The sequence below is a fragment of the Syngnathus scovelli genome, chromosome 6 (genome assembly GCF_024217435.2).
Source record: "Syngnathus scovelli strain Florida chromosome 6, RoL_Ssco_1.2, whole genome shotgun sequence".
NCBI classification, from domain to species: domain Eukaryota; kingdom Metazoa; phylum Chordata; class Actinopteri; order Syngnathiformes; family Syngnathidae; genus Syngnathus; species Syngnathus scovelli.
In genome coordinates this window covers 391,706-412,522 of record NC_090852.1, presented here as the reverse complement: position 1 = coordinate 412,522, position 20,817 = coordinate 391,706, and the positions used below count along the sequence as shown (strand labels likewise).

The 20,817-nt window shown below is 47.7% G+C and overlaps 1 long non-coding RNA gene across 1 annotated transcript in view; it reads left to right on the top strand.

Moving 5' to 3' along the window:
* Positions 1–20,817, top strand: part of LOC125970608 (uncharacterized) — a 298,477-nt gene that overhangs the window by 94,036 nt on the left and 183,624 nt on the right. The window lies entirely within an intron of this gene.

The window sequence follows — 20,817 nt, the reverse complement described above, 5'->3', positions numbered from 1 at the left end:
CCAGGAGTAGGGCAATTTGCCGGATACAACTTTGTCCAATCAAAAGGGGTCCAGTCTTGTAGAATCTTCCTGGGTTGGTCACTTACGCCACCGCCCTCCGCTTTTGGACATGATAAGTTTCCCTCCTGGACTTTTGCTTCTGGCAGGAGTGAAGTGGGTTGACTTTCCACTTGGACTTCCGCTTCTGGCAGGAGTGAAGTGGGTTGACTTTCCACTTGGACTTCTGGTTCTGGCTGGGGAGGAGTGGTTTGACTTTCCGCTTCAGTGTTGCCTTTTTCAACGTCACTTCCCTCCCTTAACACTGACCGGAACATGTTCCCTACAGCTGGACTTTTCTGTGCCAACTCCTGGCCGGGACCTTCTTTCCATTCTTTTGCTTCCGACCGGTCAAGGTCATCCGTCTGTTTGGCCTTTCCTTGAGGTTCCCTCGCTGCTACTGTGTCTGGCTCTTTCCTTGTTTGTATTTGTTCACCAGGAATATCTCGTACCTGGGGCCCGATGTTTCCCATGACTGCAAACTGGCTAAGCCTTTTGGCCTCCAATTTGATTCCCAGGGAATATATTCCTTCGTAGGGAATGATTGCCATTTTCACTGTAATCCCTACCAGTGCGGCTTCACCCTCATTCACTATAAGGACTGATCCGACTTTATTCCCAGGGGCAAAACAGTACATTCCTTTTTTTGTCACATACTGGAAGTCTTTGTTACACATGTCCAAAACACTTCGATAGCAGTACATGTTGCTCACAGTCGGGCTTGTCTCTGCAGGAGCTGCCGCCCCTCTGAGCAATGGTGCGTCTTTGCACGCCACCAATTGGGCTATAGCCCGAGCCCAAGTCATGGGCCTCCAAGGTCCCTCAAGCAGGTCCCCAAGGACTGCGGTTCCTCCTGCGGAAAGAACCGACTCACGAGCAAACAAGGCCATTTCGTTGGCCTTCTCTGTATAACTGTCGGGGGCAGGCCGGCCGACTGGCCTTGGCCAAGGCCAACAATGGCCCAAGGCCAGATAAAGGTTCTTCATGGCCTGATTATTATCATATGCCGGCCAAGATGCTCCTCCCAACACTGGATAGAGGGTCGCCAGGGGAGTCATTGCCCTGGTGATTTGCCATCCCTCTGCTTCTCCGACTTTCAATAATTTTCCCTTTGCCATGTGATCTAAACACATGGGGCAATATTCCAGCTCACTCCCGTCCCAAACACACGTGCACGAGCTAATTTGTCGAGCCCGTACATCCATGGTTGGTCCGATCTCCCATTGTGAAAAGAACACCATTCGTGTCAAAATGGTAATTCGACACTGGTGGCACACCATGGCATCCAATACTTTGACTGGAAGCTTGTCCTCATTTCTTTGGGCAAATTCCAGCTCTCTTACTTCGGTGGTCAGTACAGGTGGCATCATGAAGCCTACTCCCGACCACATAGTAGGCAACATGTTGGGTGTCAAACAAATGACACAAGCTTCGTTGACCCATGTCCAGTGAAAATGTTCTGGTCCACCGGGTGTGCAACCCCGCTTGGCCAATCTCACCAGATTTAGGGCCCTTCCGGTCTGGATCCCATTTGGTGTTCTTCTTACGATGACCGCACCTTTGTGTGCGGCCATGCGCACGAAGGCCGGGATTGTTCCGTGGTCCGTTGCCATATGTTATTTGAATTACTTCTTGGCTTGATTCGGGTCAGCCGATAACGGCTTCAGCTGTTCAACTCCTTGGATACCTTTCTTCTTTAGTCGTACTGTGTTTCTATCCAAAACTTCACTAACGATGTCCGAGCAGTCGTACTTGGCCTTCACTGCCGTGTTGTTGTTCAGGTCCCTCGACTTGATCCACACCTTCTGTCCAACGCTGAACCGACACTTCTCTTTATTCTGGGACAAGCCGTCTTGGGTTCTGCCCACTTCTTGTGACACAAAGAGTCGTTGGTTCAGCTCTTCGGACGGGGAGGGCCGGCTGCTTCTGCTCCTCCCGTTCAGGTCTGCAACCAAATCAAGCAGTTTAGTACTCCACTCTTTTCCGTTTGCATTTTTTCCCAACCAGGTTTTGACCAGACCGATAGTTCTTTCTGCCACCCCATTTGCTTGTGGTGTATAAGGAGGCTAATAGACTCTGACTATTCCCCACCTACGACACCATTCGTCCACCTGGGCGTTTTTGAAATGTGTTCCATTGTCTGTTCTCAACTCTTTTGGGATTCCTAGCCACATGCACCCATCTTCTAGTGTCTTGATCACACTGTTTGCATTGGCATTTCTCACTGCTTTCAGCCCGACGTGTCCTGACATCGAGTCTACCAGCACAACCAGGTATTTCTCACCCTTTGCGCCACTTATTCCCATGGGGCCAGCCACGTCCATACAAACCGAGCCCCACGGCACAGTACTCCTAATCGTCAATCCATCCGTGCGTCGTCCTCTTCGCCCTGCGTTGTATTTGTTGCACGGATTACAATCCCGCAGGACCGCACGAATCGTCCGGTCAGGGACCCAGAGTTCCAGCATCTCTAACTTTTTTCGCGTAGGCAGTGGACCCGCGTGGCCTAGTGCTTCATGCACTGCCGACACGACTTGCCTCACGCTCTCATCTGGGACCACTTTTCCGTGAGGGGTCTTGTCCCATTTTTCTGCTCCTACAACTATTATTCTTCTTTCCTGGACGTATCGATCAACTTCGTTATTACCTCTCCAATGAGCTCCTTCTTTCGCATGAGATTTCTGGTGAACCACATCCAGACTCAAATTTAGCCGTAACTCGGCTATCTTTTTCCACACTTCATAGTGGGTGTCATGTAACATGGGGGTAGAGATGGTCCAAATGGTAGAATATGGATTGTTCACAGGGATAAATTGACAGAGCTAAAATTCCAAATTTGTCCAAAAGATGGCGCCAGACCAAAACATGAGACCAAAAGAGGGGCCAGGATAAGCTAGACCAGTTAAAATAGAAAAGAGGAACACGGTGTCAGAGTGTAAGTCACGCATGGAAGCACAAATGAAATTTTTATTATGTGTTTTTTATTTTTTGATTTTTTTGCTTGGCTAAAAATGTACTCTGTAACCGCTTTAAGCAATATTATTTGTCAATTCGATCAAGGGACCCGTCACTGAAAATAGTGGCGTGACATAAATTGTTTGGAGAAGCACAAATGAAATTTTTATTATGTGTTTTTTATTTTTTGATTTTTTTGCTTGGCTAAAAATGTACTCTGTAACCGCTTTAAGCAATATTATTTGTCAATTCGATCAAGGGACCCGTCACTGAAAATAGTGGCGTGACATAAATTGTTTGGAGAAGCACAAATGAAATGTTTATTATGTGATTTTAATTTTTTGATTTTTTTTGCTTGGCTAAAAATGTACTCTGTAACCGCTTTAAAGCAATATTATTTGTCAATTCGATCAATTCATGTAACAGAAAGTAGGTCAAAGGTGAAAAGGGGAAGTGAAAGGTTTTGCCACTAGCTGTGCATTTGGTGGAAAGTACTGCGTGGTCAGGGCGGAAACAGCTGCTAAAGGCCAGTCCCTCCATAGGCGTGGGATTTCTGGACAGTCCCTTCTATACGCGTGGGAGAATTGGGCAGTCTTACCCTATAGGGAAAGTACAGGAGAAAAGAAAGGGGAGGGGGGGAGACGGAGAGGTCTATAAAAGGTCCTGCTGGAGTAGCCTCAGGGCTTTTTTCCCCAAAAGAGCGGTTATACGTGAAGAGGCCCGGAGGAGTTTCAAGATTTTTTCCAAAGTCCCGAAGATCTTTGTGTGAGACGCAGGATCGCTGGACTGAAATTAACTTGGATTTACTCCCAAAAATTGGACTGGACAACTTTATAGAGAAATAGGTGAGAGGGATTTATATTTTTTATGTATTTTAGCGTGAGGGGGGAATAGTCATCGGGCCGCCGGATTCCTCGTGGCCAGCCTGTTTCTTTAATTTGGATTTAGAAGCAAGATCGAACTGATCACTCGACTTTGCTTTCACCAAAAATAGCACGCAGCTGGTAATCACCGCTTCCCTTTTTTATGAACTGTGTTTTGCAATCGAATTGTTCTGGGATTGAATGATTTTATTAACACGGGTATCAGTGAGTGAAATTGTTCAGTTTCTGGGGTAATTGAGATTTGTAATTTTATTCCATGTTTCTTCAATAAATGTGTTTTGTATATTACTTACTTCGTTGTACGCGGATTTGTACTGAATATGCAACCGATGGTTTGGGGCCGATTTAAATAAAATAAATCAACGGAAGTGTTTAAGTCGGATTATTATTTTGTGTAGAACGAAAAGTTGTTTGACTATTTGAAAGGCTCAGGCCCGCTTCCCCTTTTCGACGGGCCGTGTAAAAAGTAACTCTGAGCCAGTTAGAGAATTAAATAACTTTCGTAAATATTTAAAGGAGGAGTGGATTTCGTTAGAAGTGAATTGTTGGAAATTTACTTCTTCTAAATAAATTAACGACGACGGCTGAAATAAATCAGTGGAGTTGGAGGAGAATAAAAATATTTCAGTTGTCCGTCGGGCGCGGCTCAGTTCCCCTTTTTTGACGGGCCGTGTAAAAAGTAACTCTGAGCCAGTTAGAGAATTAAATAACTTTCGTAAATATTTAAAGGAGGAGTGGATTTCGTTAGAAGTGAATTGTTGGAAATTTACTTCTTCTAAATAAATTAACGACGACGGCTGAAATAAATCAGTGGAGTTGGAGGAGAATAAAAATATTTCAGTTGTCCGTCGGGCGCGGCTCAGTTCCCCTTTTTTGACGGGCCGTGTAAGAAGTAACTCTGAGCCAGTTAGAGAATTAAATAACTTTCGTAAATATTTAAAGGAGGAGTGGATTTCGTTAGAAGTGAATTGTTGGAAATTTACTTCTTCTAAATAAATTAACGACGACGGCTGAAATAAATCAGTGGAGTTGGAGGAGAATAAAAATATTTCAATTGTCCGTCGGGCGCGGCTCAGTTCCCCTTTTTTGACGGGCCGTGTAAAAAGTAACTCTGAGCCAGTTAGAGAATTAAATAACTTTCGTAAATATTTAAAGGAGGAGTGGATTTCGTTAGAAGTGAATTGTTGGAAATTTACTTCTTCTAAATAAATTAACGACGACGGTTGAAATAAATCAGTGGAGTTGGAGGAGAATAAAAATATTTCAATTGTCCGTCGGGCGCGGCTCAGTTCCCCTTTTTTGACGGGCCGTGTAAAAAGTAACTCTGAGCCAGTTAGAGAATTAAATAACTTTCGTAAATATTTAAAGGAGGAGTGGATTTCGTTAGAAGTGAATTGTTGGAAATTTACTTCTTCTAAATAAATTAACGACGACGGTTGAAATAAATCAGTGGAGTTGGAGGAGAATAAAAATATTTCGATTGTCTGTCGGGCGCGGCCCAGTTCCCCTTTTGTCGGGCCGCGTCAAAAGTTAAATAGGACACGATCAAAAAATAGACTTGCCTTCCAAATTAATTATTGGGCAAATCTAAAGACAGCACGACAATTTTATTCGGTAAGAAAGTCGCTATTCTCTTCGAAGCAATTAAGTGGGGTGAAGAACTCCGACGGTCAAGTGCTAGGTCTACGTATACGAAGTTAGAATTAATAATATAAAGGGCATTAATTTTCTTCTTAAATGCTATTATTGTCACACTTTTATTAATTCGATTCTCTTTCGAATAAAAAAGTTGGTCGGCTCGCTGCATGAGCGACCAAGTGGAACGGACCCGTATGAACATTTACTTCGGCAAAACTAGTGCTTGGGTGCGCTATACAAACGAATCCCTGAGGTCTTAACAAAGACATCTAAAAAATATCCGTAACGAATAAGAACTTCAAACATTAGCGGGGAGCCATCAATACGATGCGGTCACTTCGAAGTCCTGCCTCGAATTGAGTTACTCGGCACGCGCTTCGGGTGACTTGAGAGGGATTGGCGTCGTACAGAAATTAGATTGATTCCGGAGGAGTTAATTTAACTCGGGTGGTTAGATTACGGACGAATCTCCGAACCCGGCTAAAACGAACCCGTTACTGGGAAGCCGGGGGCACCTGATTGCAAGAGGTGCGTTTGACATGGGCCACTAGTTTTCCTTTCGCGCCCTCAAAGCCATTCTCTTCCCAAATGGCTAGATCGAATTTGAGAGCTTGCGCGCAATAATGACTGTCAGTTATAAGTCTTACGCGTCCAGCGTGATTTTTTTCCGCTTCTAACAGTCCTTCCAGCACTGCCGTGGCCTCTCCTGCTTGCGCGCTGCCGAGTGTCTTTCCTTTGCGGCGGCAACGCTCCACTCCATTTTGCTTCAGAATAAACCCCCAGTGGGCATTCTGCTCTCCTTCCTTTTTTGACCCATCGGTGTAAAGAGTCCATTCATAGGGCTTCTCTTCATCCATACTTTTTTTGAGTATCGGCTTCCTTGTGGAGGTTGTAGTTGGTCCAAGTCGGGGTCCAGTAGGATGTCTTCCCATCTGCCCCATCGGATGTTGGTCGCTTTAGTGCTCTCGATTGTAGTCTTTCTTAGAAAACGATGCACGTTACTTCCGGTCTGGACTTTGATACCCTGTCCTTGGGCCAGGTCTTTTAAATTACTCCAATACCTTGCCAACTCCTCCTGGGGGAATTTTTTCTCGACGCTGGACAGGGTGTAGGTCCACAAGGCCACCAAACCGGCACCTTCGTTGCTGACCGACACCATTGCATCATTTTCTTCGCACTGCACCTTTGCGACCAGTCTTACTGTCAGACTTCGTGGCTCAAGCCGCACGGCTTCTCGGACGGCCTGTTTTAAATTATTCAAGTTCTGATTGTCACTGCCTGACCACTGCCACTTGGTTGGTTTTTGGCCCTCCGGTGTTTTCTTCAAGCGGCCGTACAGTGGCCTTGCATGCTTCTGATAGTGAGGGACATGATCCCGCCCATAATTGCACAGTCCCAGTATTCGCTGCAACTCTGTTTCTGATCTCGGGGGCGAGATCTGTTCGATTTTCTGTCGAAATCCTTCTGAGATTCCTAGGTTCTCAGTCACTTGGAATCCCAAGTAATCCACTTGGAATCGGGCTAGTTGGCATTTCTTGAGATTCAGCTTGAGACCGGCAGCGGAGACTCGTTCCACCACTTTCTGCAGCAAGTCCAAATGTTCCTCCTCTTCGTCATTCGAAACAAACACATCATCGATGTACACCGTAACATCCAAACCACTCAGAACTTGTAAGACTGCTGATTGAAACACATTTGGGGAGTTCTTGTATCCTTGTGGCAATCTTTGCCACACGTATGATTTCCCTTTGTGCGTGAATGCTGTTTTTCCTTGTGATGTTTTGGCCAGTCGTAGTGAAAAGAACCCGTTTTCTAAATCAATGCATGATTTGTATTTCTTCACTCTTAGAGTCTTTAGGGATGCCTGGGGATTTATGAGGCTCGCTCGATTAGCCACCGTCCGGCGGTTAAGAGCTTTAAAGTTTATAACTGGCCTCCATCCTCCCCCAGACGCCTCTGGTTTTTTTCACTGCCTGAATTGGGCTGTTGGTCACTGGATTTGATTCTTCCCGAATGATGCCAAGCTGTAGAAGTTCCTTCACGATTGTTTCCATTTCAGCCACTGCCTCGGGATTCAAGGGATATTGTCTCACCGGTGGATGCACTCCTCCTTCAATTGTGTGGATGTATTTTGATCCAAGGTCACCACAGTCGTTCTTGAAATGCGCCACAGCTGCCTTCTCCAATATAGCGGTCAGTTTCTGCTTCCCATCTGGAGACAGGTCGCTGTTTTGGACCAATTGGATCCGGACGGAATCCACATCCACAGGTTTGTACCATTCATTCAGTGGCATGGTTTTAGTTGGACCCACTCGGACTGTTTTTGCTTTGATGTTTTCCAATCTTGCTTTTACTGGCTGACGCTGATGTGCTGGTTTTGTCAGATCTTCGGCGTCTCTCAATGTCAGTAAATTGTGGGGCCCTTTCACCCAAACAATTCTTTTCCAGACTCCAATCGGCATGCTGGTTACTGATCCATCTGCCATCATAACAGTTAGGTGTCCTATCACTTTCAAGGCTTTGCGGGTCATCGACACCTCGGCTCCGGTATCTACCAAATATGGAGCTCCATCAATATCAGTGTAGAGATTGTCTCCCTCTCTGTACACGCCCGACAGGGTGACCCGCGCCTCATTTTCACTTATTTTCTGGGCCCAGCAGGGGCCGCAGCCTTGCGAGCCTCTGCCAGGGCCTTTCTTTCTTCTGGTGACATTTTGTCATACACATCTTTTGCCACATAACCAGTTGAATTCACTTTACCATAAAGTGGTTTGGGATTATCTTGGGTGTTTTGTCTCTGATTTTCATTAGATTTTTGCCCCTTCTCATAAGTTGGTCGTGGTGGTGGTTTCCGACCTGCTTGTGTATCTTCTGTGCGAGTGCGAGTGCTGCCCGATGGATTCGGCTTTTGTCTCTCCATGTAGTGTTTTGTTATTCTGTCCCATTTCTTTATGGATTCTTCGATTCGTGCCAGAGTTGCCTCCGCACCCAGCTTCACAAAAGTGGTGTCCTTGTCCTCGGTAACTGCTCTCAATACTCGCACGTATCTGTTCGGGCTTATCACTTGCTTCAACTTATGCCACACATTCAGCAAGGTGAGCAATCTCAGTCGTGAATCAAAGGTCTGGTTCCATGCACGGAATTTGTCGTTGGTGAAAACAATGAGGGCGTCTCCTGTCAGTGACCAAATATCTCCGACAAACTGGCACATCAACACTCCATTACCCACAATCACTTTCTTGGTTGATTCTTCCGGCAAAGACGGTAGGGGGTCTTTTCTAAAGAGGAGATTAAGCTTCGGTGCAAGGGCGCCTCCGCGCCTGGTGTCCTTGGCCTCCCACACCTCCTCTGTGTCCTTGCTAGTGCCCAGTCCTTCTTCTCCGTTAGGCACTTCCTCTTCTTCTTCACTGGAGAATACCGGTTGTTTTTCTCCAAAATACTTCTCATCTTCGCCAGGTGCTGCAGGCACTCGTAATAGCGAGGCATTGCCTTCACTTCTCCAGGTAATGGGGTTGCAAGCTCGCTCTCGATGCCAGCTTCGTTGGTCAGCATTTTCACTATTAAATCCAAATCTGTACTTGTGCTTATTAATTTTCTCATATTACATTCCTCCACCATTTTTTGCCCCCCATTCACACCAGTCAGGTGCTTCTCTTCGAGTGTAGCCCCTTTCAGGGTGGGCTGACACTATTATTGATAGTCCATCTTCTCCTGGTTGCTCGGCAAAAAATCTTCCATCCCTTTCGATGGCTTCTTTCATCCGCCTCGAGAGGCATCCCGCCTCTATCGACGGGTTTGATCCCACTATGTACTCAGTCCATTTCTGAGGCCACTTCTCTAAGCCTCCTCCATACAATATTACACATGCTGGTTCTTCATGTCGTCTTGGAGAGTCTGGATTAGACCCCTCCTTTCCGGTTCCTTTCATAGGATTTCCAGGTTCGGGATCCGATCTCCTTCCACCGCTAGCCATCTTTTCAATGAATAGCAGTTTCTCTAGTTGTAGAGTCGAGCTGTCTCCTTTCGAAGCCTTTCCGTGTGCACTCGGAACAGGGTCGATTCAGCTCTTAGTTACTCAGCGGCGCCCTTTGCGTCGCCTCTACTCAGAACACCAATATGAGAACTTTTGCCTCGCTTATTGATGCTCTCAACGGCGGGATGCACTTCTTTTTCTTTTTCTTTTTTCCCCACCAGGTTTTCTACTGACAGGAAATTCTAACAAGGGTACACTCAAGAGCAAATTGTAATTCAAACGTTATTGTAGCGAACAGGAAATGACGACTAATCATCAGTCCTAAGCCACTCAGCCCTACAATTCTTGGGAACCTGTAAGTCACAGAGGGTCGCCAACAGTTAAGAATCATGAACCATACAAGCCTTAGAAGAATCGTCTTGGCCGTTTACTACTCCTGGTGAGCTTCAATTGTAGTCTTCAACAGCAGGAGAAAAAAAAAAAAAAAAAAGAGAAAAGGGCGGAAAGAAGAAAAATCCTTTTGTGAGTTCAGCGGACAAAAATCTGTAATCCTCTGATGCGTCCGGGAACAAGAATCTTTGTAATCCACACAGGTGTTCCGGGAACAAAAAATTTGTAATCCACACAGGTGTCCGGGAACAAGAAAATTTGTAATCCACACAAGTGTCCGGGAACAAAAAATTTGTAATCCACACAGGTGTCCGGGAACAAAAAAATTTGTAATCCACACAGGTGTCCGGGAACAAAAAAAATTGTAATCCACACAGGTGTCCAAAAACAAAAAAAATTTGTAATCCACACAGGTGTCCGGGAACAAAAACTTTGTAATCCACACAGGTGTCCGGGAACAAAAAAATTTGTAATCCACACAGGTGTCCAGGAACAAAAAAATCTGTAATCCACACAAGTGTCCGGGAACAAAAAATTTGTAATCCACACAGGTGTCCGGGAACAAAAAATTTGTAATCCACACAGGTGTCCGGGAACAAAAAAATTTGTAAACCACACAGGTGTCCGGGAACAAAAAAAAAAAAAAAAATTGTAATCCACACAATGTGTCCAGGAACAACAAAATCTTGCAAGGGAGAAATGAAGGTTAATTATAAAGTTAAATTGAGCAAGAAAAAGGAAAAGGAAGAGGGGAGACAAGTCTTCTCTTTTTATCTTTCAAAATAAAAAGGCCTCTCTTCAGTCGGTCTCCTAATTGGTTGCCTTCTCTTTGGCCTTGGTTTTGGCATGAAATCTAAAACACTTGCAGGCTCCTCATCGACTGGTTCATCTTCTGTATTTATACCCAATATCCGTGCCCATGTACCGGCCCCTCTTTCTTTTGCAAGTTCTGCCGCATACTCTGCGTATACTACAAACATTACTTTCAGCACCCCATACAAGTACAAGCTGTGAAGGATCTCCTCCTTACTCATGCTTAAGGTAATGTGCTGAGGGGTAACGGTCACCGTTTACCATGACACAATACAGTTCTAATCCTCCCGTGCTATCAAGGTTCTTTTCTAGGAAACTCTATTCCTTAAAGAGACTGTACTTATGTCACTCAAGGCCGTTCTGACATTTATTTGTATCAGTGAGCGGAATTAAGACAGTTTCTGGGAAGAAAAAACTGAAAAAACTCCACACAGGTTCGTTTTGGAGCTGTGAGCAAAACAAAAAAAAACAAATGTTCTTCTATTGTCTCATTTTTATTTTTTTTCTAAACTTTTAATCACAACCCCCCTCCTACTCGTTGGGCGCCAAAATGTCAAACGCACCTCTTGGATTAAGGTGCCCCCGGCTTCCCGGTAACGGGTTTGTTTTAGCCGGGTTCGGAGATTCGTCCGTAATCTAACCACCCGAGTTAAATTAACTCCACCGGAATCAATCTAATTTCTGTACGACGCCAATCCCGCTCAAGTCACCCGAAGCTCGTGCCGAGTAACTCAATTCGAGGCAGGACTTCGAAGTGACCGCATCGTATTGATGGCTCCCCGCTAATGTTTGAAGTTCTTATTCGTTACGGATATTTTTTAGATGTCTTTGTTAAGACCTCAGGGATTCGTTTGTATAGCGCACCCAAGCACTAGTTTTGCCGAAGTAAATGTTGATATGGGTCCGTTCCACTTGGTCGCTCATGCAGCGAGCCGACCAACTTTTTTATTCGAAAGAGAATCGAATTAATAAAAGTGTGACAATAATAGCATTTAAGAAGAAAATTAATGCACTTTATATGATTAATTCTAACTTCGTACACGTAGATCTAGCACTTAACCGTCGGAGTTCTTCACCCCTCTTAATTGCTTTAAAAAGAATAACAACTTTCTTAAACCGGATAAAAATGTCGTGCTCTATTTAGATTTGGCCAATAATTAATTTGGAAGGCAAGTCTATTTTTTGATCGTGTCCCGTTTAACTTTTGACGCGGCCCGACAGATTTAGGAACTGGGCCGCGCCCGACGGACAATCGAAATACTTTTATCCTCCTCCAACTCCAATGATTTATTTTAACCGTCGTCGTTATTTTATTTAGAAGAAGTAAATTTCCAACAATTCACTTTTAACGAAATCCACTCTTCCCTTAAATATTTACGAAAGTTTTTTAATTCTCTAACTTGCTCGGAGTTACTTTTTCCGCGGCCCGTCAAAAAGGGGAAGCGGGCCTGAGCCTTTCGAATAATTAAATAACTTTCCGTTCTACCCAAAACCAATAATCTGATTTAAACACTTCCTTTAATTTATTCAGACGAAACAACTTTCGAACGGATCGAAATTCACTCGTGGCTCAGATAACTACGGAAGTTATTTAAGTCTCTAACTTGTTCGGAGTTCCTTTTTACGCGGCCCGTCTAAAAGGGGAAGCGGGCCTGAGCCTTCGGTTGCATATTCAGTACAAATCCGCGCACAACGAAGTAAGTAATATACAAAACACATTTATTGAAGAAACATGGAATAGAATTACAAATCTCAATTACTCCAGAAACTGAACAATTTCACTCACTGATACCCGTGTTAATAAAATCATTCAATCCCAGAACAATTTGATTGCAAAACACAGCTCATAAAAAAGGGAAGAGGTAAATACCAGCTGCGTGCTATTTTTGGTGGAAGCAAAGTCGAGTGATCAGTTCGATCTTGCTTCTAAAATCCAAATTAGAGAAACAGGCTGGCCACGAGGAAGCCGGCGGCCCGATGACTATTCCCCCCTCTCGCTAAAATACATAAAACCGGTCATCCTCACCTAATTCCTCGTTTAAAGTTGTCCAGTCCAATTTTTAGGAGTAAATCCAAGTTAATTTCAGTCCAGTGATCCTGCGTCTCACACAAAGATGTTCGGGACTTTGGAAAAAAAATCTTGAAACTCCTCCGCGCTTCTTCACGTATGAGCGCTCTTTTGGGGGAAAAAGCCCTAAAGCTGCTCCTGCAGGACCTTTTATAGACCTCTCCGTCCCCCCCCCCTCCCCTTTCTTTTCTCCTGTACTTTCCCTATAGGGTAAGACTGTCTAGTTTTCCCACGCCTATAGAAGGGACTGGCCAGCTTTCTCACGCCTATAGAGGGAACTGGCCAGTTTTCCCACGCCCATAGAGGGAACTGGCCAGTTTCCCCACGCTTGGTTATCTGTGGCCTTCAGCAGCTGTTTCCGCCCTGACCACGCAGTACTTTCCACCAAATGCACAGCTAGTGGTAAAACCTTTCACTTCCCCTTTTCTTCTCTTTCTGTTACATGAAAATAACTTTTTAAAGTTACGCTTCAATTAACTCTGAAATAAAAATCCAAACCCTTGCCCTACTTTTCTAAACAATTTATGTCACGCCACTATTCTCATAGTGACGGGTTTCTTGATCGAATTGACAAATAATATTGCTTAAAGCAGTTACAGAATACATTTTTAGCCAAGCAAAGAAATCAAAAAATAAAAATCACATTTGTGCTTCCATGCGTGACTCACACTCTGACACCGTGTTCCTTTTTTATATCTATTTTAACCGGTTCAGCTTATTCTGGCCCCTCTTTTGGTCTCCCGTTTTGGTCTGGCGCCATCTTTTGGACAAATTTGGAATTTCAGCTCTGCCAATTTATTCCTGTGAACAATCCATATTCTACCATTTGCACCATCTCTACCCCCATGTTACATGACACCCCCTAGCAGAAGAGGACAACGCACGGTCCATCCATCCGTGGCCATACCTCGCCACCCGCTCCCGCCCCCGGGTTGCAGGCTGGCGCTGTCGCCCGCTACGGACAACTGTCCATTCCCCGTTGTAATTAAATGACATATTAATTTTTGGACATCAAATTTTTATTATGTCTTATTTATATATTTTTAATTTTCAAATTTCAAAGATATACAAATGAGTGGGTAAAATTTGAATTTTTAGACTTTTTATTCTAAAACCAATTATCAAATGTCTATTTTTTAAAAAAAGTTTTAGTGTCCAAATTGTCAGAATTTAGCAACGTATTTTATTGCAATGAAATAAAATAAATGATTTGTAAATAACTGTAAATAAAATAAACAATAGTAAATTATTAAATCGACTGTAAATAACCCCTCCGCGAGTTGTCACCTTATCGTGGTGGAGGGGTTTGCGTGCCCCTATGATCCTAGGAGCCATGTTGTCGGGGGCTTCATGCCCCTGGTAGGGTCACCCATGGCAAACGGGTCCTAGGTGAGGGGTCAGACAAAGCACGGCTCACCCAAGCCCCTTATGATGAGTGATATAAATGGACTTAGTTTCCCCTCGCCCGGACGCGGGTCACCGGGGCCTCCCTCTGGAGCCAGGCCTGGAGGCGGGGCTCGAAGGCGAGCGTCTGGTGGCCGGGCCTTCGCCCATGGGGCCCGGCCGGGCATAGCCCGAAATGGAAACGTGGGTCCCCCTTCCCATGGGCTCACCACCTGTGGGAGGGGCCGAAGGGGTCGGGTGCAATGTGAGCTGGGCGGCAGCCAAAGGCGGGGACCTTGGCGGTCTGATCCCCGGCTGCAGAAGCTGGCCCTTGGGACATGGAATGTCACCTCTCTGGCTGGAAAGGAGCCCGAGCTGGTGTGCGAGGCAGAAAGATTCCGACTAGATATAGTCGGACTAGCCTCCACACACAGTTTGGGTTCCGGTACAAGCCCTCTCGAGAGGGGCTGGACTCTCTTCCACTCTGGAGTTGCCCACGGTGAGAGGCGTCGAGCAGGTGTGGGTATACTTATTGCCCCCCGGCTGGGCGCCTGCACATTGGGGTTCACCCCGGTGAACGAGAGGGTAGCCTCCCTCCGCCTTCGGGTGGGGGGACGGGACCTGACTGTTGTTTGTGTCTATGCACCAAACAGCAGCTCAGAGTACCCACCCTTCTTGGGGTCCCTGGAGGAAGTGCTGGAGAGCGCTCCTTCTGGGGACTCTATCGTTCTACTGGGTGACTTCAATGCTCACGTGGGCAATGACAGTGAGACCTGGAAGGGCGTGATTGGGAGGAACGGCCCCCCTGATCTGAACCCGAGCGGTGTTCTATTGTTGGACTTCTGTGCTCGACACGGATTTTCAATAATGAACACCATGTTCAAACATAAGGGTGTCCATGTGTGCACTTGGCACCAGGACACCCTAGGCCGCAGTTCGATGATCGACTTTGTAGTCGTGTCATCGGATTTGCGGCCGCATGTTTTGGACACTCGGGTGAAGAGAGGGGCGGAGCTGTCAACTGATCACCACCTGGTGGTGGGTTGGCTCCGATGGTGGGGGAAGATGCCGGTCCGACCTGGCAGACCCAAACGCTCTGTGAGGGTCTGCTGGGAACGTCTGGCAGAATCTCCTGTCAGGAAGAGCTTCAACTCCCACCTCCGGCAGAGCTTTTCCCACGTCCTGGGGGAGGCGGGGGACATTGAGTCTGAGTGGACCATGTTCCGTGCCTCCATTGTTGAGGCGGCCGACCGGAGCTGTGGCCGTAAGGTCGTCGGTGCCTGTCGTGGCGGCAACCCCCGAACCCGCTGGTGGACACCGGCGGTAAGGGATGCCGTCAAGCTGAAGAAGGAGTCCTATCGGGCCGTTTTGGCCTGCGGGACTCCGGAGGCAGCTGACAGGTACCGGATGGCCAAGCGGAACGCGGCTTCGGCGGTTGCTGAGGCAAAAACCCGGGCGTGGGAGGAGTTCGGTGAGGCCATGGAGAATGACTTTCGGACGGCTTCGAGGAAATTCTGGTCCACCATCCGGCGTCTCAGGAGGGGGAAGCAGTGCAACGTCAACACTGTTTACAGTGGGGATGGCGTGCTGCTGACCTCGACTCGGGACGTCGTGAGTCGGTGGGGAGAATACTTCGAAGACCTCCTCAATTCCACCTACACGCCTTCCATTGAGGAAGCAGGGCCTGGAGACTCTGAGGCGGATTCTCCAATCTCTGGGGTCGAAGTCACTGAGGTAGTTAAAAAACTCCTCGGTGGCAAGGCCCCGGGGGTGGATGAGATCCGCCCAGAGTTCTTAAAGGCTCTGGATGTTGTGGGGCTGTCATGGCTGACACGCCTCTACAACGTTGCGTGGACATCGGGGACAGTGCCTCTGGATTGGCAGACTGGGGTGGTGGTTCCCCTCTTTAAGAAGGGGGACCGGAGGGTGTGTTCCAATTACAGGGGAATCACACTCCTCAGCCTCCCTGGTAAGGTCTATTCAGGGGTGCTGGAGAGGAGGGTCCGTCGGGAGGTCGAACCTCGGATTCAGGAGGAGCAGTGTGGCTTTCGTCCTGGCCGTGGAACAGTGGACCAGCTCTACACCCTCGGCAGGATCCTCGAGGGTGCATGGGAGTTCGCCCAACCAGTCCACATGTGTTTTGTGGACTTGGAGAAGGCGTTCGACCGTGTCCCTCGGGAGGTTCTGTGGAGGGTGCTTCGGGAGTACGGGGTGCCGAGCCAACTGATAAGGGCGGTTCGGTCCCTGTATCACCGATGCCAGAGTCTGGTCCGCATTTCCGGCAGTAAGTCGGATTCGTTCCCAGTGAGGGTTGGACTCCGCCAAGGCTGCCCTTTGTCACCGATTCTGTTCATAGTTTTTATGGACAGAATTTCTAGGCGCAGCCGAGGCATTGAGGGGGTCCGGTTTGGGGACCTCAGCATCGCGTCTCTGCTTTTTGCAGATGACGTGGTGCTGTTGGCTTCTTCAGGCCGTGATCTCCAGCTCTCGCTGGAACGGTTCGCAGCCGAGTGTGAAGCGGTCGGGATGAGGGTCAGCACCTCCAAATCCGAGTCCATGGTCCTCGATCGGAAAAGGGTGGAATGCCCTCTCCGGATCGGGGATGAGATCTTGCCCCAAGTGGAGGAGTTCAAGTATCTTGGAGTCTTGTTCACGAGTGAGGGGAGGATGGAGCGTGAGATCGACAGGCGGATCGGTGCAGCGTCGGCAGTAATGCGGACCCTGTACCAGTCCGTTGTGGTGAAGAGAGAGCTGAGCCAAAAGGCAAAGCTCTCAATTTACCGGTCGATTTACGCTCCTACCCTCACCTATGGTCACGAGCTATGGGTCGTGACCGAAAGAACGAGATCTCGGATACAAGCGGCCGAAATGAGTTTTCTCCGCAGGATGTCCGGGCTCTCCCTTAGAGATAGGGTGAGAAGCTCGGTCATCCGGGAGAGACTCGGAGTAGAGTCGCTACTCCTCCACGTTGAGAGGAGCCAGATGAGGTGGCTCGGGCATCTTATCAGGATGCCTCCTGGACGCCTCCCTGGGGAGGTGTTCCGGGCATGTCCCACCGGTAGGAGACCCCGGGGACGACCCAGGACGCGCTGGAGAGACTATGTCTCTCAGCTGGCCTGGGAACGCCTTGGGATCCCCCGGGATGAGCTGGATGAAGTGGCTGGGGAGAGGGAAGTCTGGGAGTCCCTCCTAAAGCTGCTGCCCCCGCGACCCGACCCCGGATAAGCGGAAGAAGATGGATGGATGGATGGATGGACTGTAAATAGTAAATTATTGAATTGAATGTAAATAGTAGTGTGCCTTAACAACGTTTCGGCTATACTAAGCCTTCTTCAGGTCTGGCACACCCGTATTGAATGAAATATTTTTGTTTCTCATAGGGTACAACGATGTGTCTTGCTCGAAATCCGAATTCGTACTGAAGGCCTTTTGTCTTGCGAGTTCTTTTTATTAAATCTTTTTGGTTTTTCAAAATGTCGTTCTAGAAACGTAACATGTTTTAGCTTGTATTTGCGTTTTCCAATTGACTTTAATAATATACTAGTCTTCTTATTAGGTTTAAACGAAATAATTACAATTAGTCAAATTGAAATTGTATATTTCTATAAAGATAAGATTTTTTTTTTTCTTCTCTCCAGGGGTCCAGGGTGCAAGATTGCGGTTCCAACTGCAGGTAAATAGTTCCATCTACAGGTAAGTAGTGAAGGTAGGTGTATATTTTTATTTTAATTTTATTTTATTTTTTTGTGGGTGAGTATGGGTTAGGGGTTAGGGTTGGGGTTGGGGTTAGGGTTGGGGTTGGGGTTAGGGTTAGGGTTGGGGTTAGGGTTAGAATTGGGGTTGGGGTTAGGGTGGGGTGGGGTGGGGTTGGGTTAGGGTAGGGTAGGGTTGGGGCTAGGCTAGGATTAGGGTTAGGGTGGGGTTGGGGTTAGGATAGGACTGGGGTTAGGGTAGGTTTAGGGTAGGAACCCGATAGGGTCTAGGATTGACCTTTACGCCTGCTGAGATGGCATTTCAAGGCTAGGGTTAGGGTTAGGAAGAGGAGGTACTCTGCCTTGACTCCGCCGATGTGTTGAAGACCCTGAGGAGAGTCAACCCCCGTAAGGCCCCTGGCCTCGCTGGGCCAAGCCACAGTGCCAGCGTGCTTTAAGACTGCCTCCATCATTCCGGTGCCGAAGAAACCTCAAATCACCTCATTTAATGATTACCGGGCTGTTGCACTGATTGCAAAGGCTGCTTAAAGATCACATCGTTTCCAGACTCCCCCCATTATTTGACCCGTTCCAGTTTGCCGACCGGCAAAACCGCTCCACTCGGGACGCCATCTCCGTTCTTCACCTGAGCCTGGCTCACCTGGAGGAGAAGAACACCCATGTGCGGATGCTGTTCCTGGACTTCAGCTCAGCGTTTAACACCATCATCCCACAGCATCTAGTAGGAAAATTGGAACACCTGGGCTTCAACACCCCCCTTCGCAACTGGCTGCTAGACTTCCTCACCAACAGACCTCAGTCAGTCCGGGTCGGACAGAACACCTCTGATGTCATCACCCTCAGCACAGGCTCCCCTCAGGGCTGCGTCCTGAGCCCCCTGCTGTTCACCCTGATGACACACGACTGCGTCCCCAGGTTCAACACCAATCACATCGTGAAGTTCGCAGACGACACAACGGTGGTGGGGCTCATCAGAGACAACAACGACCTGGACTACAGAGAGGAGGTGGAGCAGCTGGTGGGCTGGTGCAGAGACAACAGCCTGATCCTGAATGTGGAGAAGATGAAGGAGATCATCGTCGACTTCAGGAAAAAACAGCCTCACCACGCTCCACTGATCATCAACAGCTCAGCTGTGGAGGTGGTCAGCAGCACCAAATTACTGGGGGTCCACATCACAGAAGACCTCACCTGGACTATGAACACTACGGCACTGGTCAAGAGGGCACAGAAGCGCTTGTACTTCCTGCGGAGGATGAGGAGAGCCCACCTGCCCCCACCCATCATGAGGACGTTCTACAGGAGCACCATAGAGAGCATTCTGACAAGCTGACTCTCTGTGTGGTGTGGAGGCTGCACCGCCTCCGATTGGAAGAACGTGAGGAGAGTGGTGAGGACAGCAGAGAGGATCATAGGGGCTCCTCTTCCCTCCATTCAGGACATTTCATCTCAGCGCTGCATGTCCCGTGCCCGTAACATCATCAATGACCCATCACACCCCCACCATGGACTGTTCTCCCTGCTGCCCTCTGGGAAGAGGTTTGCAGCATCCGCTGCAGGTCCACCAGGTTCTGCAACAGCTTTTTCCCTGCTGTCATCAGACTGTTGAACACTAGAACTGTTGAGCTCTAAACTGAACTCTGCATCACACATTCACAGAACTGTACTTTATGACACTACGGACCTCTATCTTGCACTATCTCGCACTACCAACTTTACTGAACTTGTATAAACCCTTTAAATAGAAGTTTAATACATGGTTTAGCATTCCTCTGCACACTCTTGAATACTGTTTTGCCTACTTGCACTATTGCATAATTAGCACTGCTGCACTTTATACTTATTTGTAATATATATATACAGTATATGTATATATATATTTTCATAGGTTATGTTACTTCTATTCAACTGCAATATCACTACTTTGTTGTAAGCCGTATGCAACGAAATTTCGTTTTGTATGCACCATGTGCAGACAAGATGACAATAAAGTTTGTCTAAGTCTAAGTCATGTCAGGTCAGCTGTCTGGAGAGAGAGAGAAGTCAGGACCTGCGGGCGGAGCACCACCGTGCCACCGCCGCCATGACGGAACTCAAAAGCAAACTCCATGAGGAGAAGCAGAAAGAGTTAGCCGTTACCAGGGAGACATTACTGCGGCAGCATGAAATGGAGCTGATGAGAGTGATCAAAATCAAAGATGGAGAGATCCAGCGACTGAATGCCTCTGTCCTCAGCCTGAGGGACGGCTCCATGGACAAGGTGATCCGCTCAATCCGTGTCTGACTATCCGCACGCCACGTCGGGCTCCGATGCGGCCGCTACCGTATTGTGTAGCTTGTCCCCAGTAAGCGTCGCGGCGCTCCGTTGCGGTCTCAACGGCCCGGTGTGGCGCAATGTCTGCTCAGGTGAGGAGCGGGGGCGCTTTTCTGGCGGAGGTGGAGGAGACGCGGCGGTGTCGGGAGACCGAGCGGTGTCGCCTCCACCAGGAGCGCGGAAGAAGCCCTGGCAGCGGCCCAGCAGGCCTGGCAGTCCCGAGCGGCCGAGCTCCGATCGGCTCATCACCAGCATCGGGAGGAGCTGAGCCGAACCAAGAGAGACTGCGAGAGGGAGATCCGCCGACTGGTAGGACTGATCAGATGCGCGGTGCGTGGCTATGTTCCCAATTTCGTTGTATACCTGCAGTGCAATGACACCTAAGGCATTCTATTCTATTCTATTTCACAAGAAGAAAACGTCCGGTTGCTCGCTTCGCTTTTGTCACAACAATGGTGTTCTAGTCGATTCAAGATAAAAATTGGCCGGTTGCTCTCTTTGTTTTTGTCACAATTCTGGCAAATGAGTTTGCCCGCCTGCCTGAGCGCTCCCCGTTTGTACATCCAGATGGATGAGATCAAGCTGAAAGACAGAGCGGTTAGTGTTTTGGATAAAGCCCTGGGGCCGGCCACGACCACCGCCTTCAGCTG